The sequence below is a fragment of the Belonocnema kinseyi genome, chromosome 7 (assembly GCF_010883055.1).
Source record: "Belonocnema kinseyi isolate 2016_QV_RU_SX_M_011 chromosome 7, B_treatae_v1, whole genome shotgun sequence".
In the NCBI taxonomy this organism is placed as follows: domain Eukaryota; kingdom Metazoa; phylum Arthropoda; class Insecta; order Hymenoptera; family Cynipidae; genus Belonocnema; species Belonocnema kinseyi.
The window spans coordinates 98,667,242-98,669,662 of NC_046663.1; positions in this window are offsets into that span (position 1 = coordinate 98,667,242).

Consider the following 2,421-nt stretch of genomic DNA (forward strand, 5'->3'; position numbering starts at 1 on the left):
CCTGCGCGTTCTGTTGTTTTGAACCGCACTTACTACAACTATGTTTGGTGTTGTCATTGTTGTTCCCACGAGAAGCTAGGGAAAGGGGTTCGTCCATTCTTGAAGAGCCCTTCATGCTAGGATAAGGCTGCATACTCTGAGAGGTCGCCCGGTATCCCAGAGTCACCGTTCTAGACTCCTCACGCAGATGCCATTCAGCTTTCGGCACGGTTTTCACACCTCCGCTTGAGGGTTAATTCCTTCGGGACCACCCCTGGACAATTGTCCGCGACTGCCTATTTATTTTTGTGACCATATTCAGCAGAAACCATTGGTACAGGGACCCTCTATCCGCAAGCCGAGGACGCGTTCAGTGGCTTTGTCATAGGCCTTTCGGTTTGATTCTAGAGGAATCAAAACCGAATTTGTTAATGTTTGCATTAATAATGTGAATCTTTACATTCTTTGCATTTACATCGCAGTTTTCTAAGAAATTCAGGCTAAACACTGTAGTTTTTGGAATTTTTCTAATTACGTAATCCTTAATCGATAATTAGTGTTTCCAAGTATTTTGTGCACAGGTCTGACTTTTATTAATAATGTAGAGCTTATTATTATAAATTAAGCTATTTTTTGCAGAATATTAAGTACTTTGTAAAAAAAACTTAATTTGCCTAATAATTTCTTCCCCGTAAACCGTCAAAAAGTATTATTTTCTGCAACTGATGACACATTCAATGAATTGTCTAAGTACTTTCTTTTAAGATATTTAGCAATTGAGTACTCAGTTCTTAATTTTTAGGCCGCACGGTTGAATATTTTTTACTAATTTCTTGTATATGTCATCTAGATACTCATATCTTAAAGCACGCAGAACCGATTTTTCAATAAAATCATTACATTATAGATGTACACAAGTCCTAAACTTGTCCTATATACATCTTTGGACAGACGTGGTAAAGACGTCCTGTGGACCTTTCAAAGACATGAAAAGATCCAAAGGATGTCTTGAAGACGTCAAATCATATTACGTAAAGGTACATTCTAAGAACGTCTTTAGGATGTCCCCGTGCCCACTGGGAACAGCCTAATATTTGTACAACCAATCGATATGTTGATGAAATGTTATTAACAAGTAATGACAGGGAGAAAGTAATGGAGTAAAAACAAAATTAATTAATTCTTTTTAAATGACTGATCTGGGAGACTCTGTAAAGGCTCCATTCGGTTCCTTCAGTCCGCCGGGCATAACACTACAAGTTGCGAATCGTGAACGACGACAGCGTGAACAAGACAAAGGTGACGAGTTAAGAGAAGATAGTCTAGATATTCCGTACAAAGAAACTATTGGTAGTCTTTTTATATTTAGCTAGTGCTACTCGTCAGGATATTGCGTATGCGGACAATATTTTAAGTAGACTTAAATTTAACCCAACAAAAAACGAGTAAAACATGACTAAAAGCAGGTGCTTCAACGGCGGGGGGGGGGGCAACCTGTTTTGAGAGGGCAATTATAGTTGATGCAAGAACGTAGCCTGATTAATTTTATCGATTACAACAAATATATCATAGAAAATGATTGATTTATAAATTTTGCCTAAACAGTTTTTTATAAATCCAATACAAATTTGTCTAACTTATCGTGAGAGCAGCCATGTGCGCGAATCCATACATAATTTTTCAACCTATAATATGAATTTGAATTATTTCTAGATTTTCATATCTCTTTTGAGTCTTTTAAACATTTCTCTTATTTCGATCTTCATATTTTACAATATTATAATAATAAAAACTAAATAATGAATGAACGCTGTTTCTTAATGTTTTGAGAACATTGAAACTTTTTCAAAAATGTGTAAAAATACAATGATTCAATTGAGTAATATTTAAGATATTCTCGATCTATCCTCCCATCACTGTACGAAATCTTTACATTCTTTTTCCTCAAACAGAGAGGGGGGGGGATGTCTGAAGTAGATCCGCCCGACCTGTTTCAAATAGGATTGGCGCTACTGGCTAAAAGAGTAATATGTTGCTCTATCTACCTTTGAAACTGAGTATGTGGCAATGAGCCAAAGTTTCCAAGAAGTAATTTCAATAAACAAATCATCAATGCCCATATCTAACCATAGTTTACTTCCTGCTACAATTTGATGTGACAATAAAGCAGCAACTATTTATGCACAAACTTGTGGTGGAAATAATCTGAGATACATGGCTGAGGTACACCAGGAGGACTATGTGAAAGAATGTGTAAAATGCGACCATACTATGAAAGAATGGGTCTCTTCGAAAAATCAGTGGTCTGACATAATGACAAAGCCACAAATAATAACGACGTGTACCAGGTGTATACATATGAAACCGGTATTTTTTCAAGAAAAAAACACATTTATTTCAAGAGAATGATAACAAATATTTTATTTAAAGTATGCGCCCTCG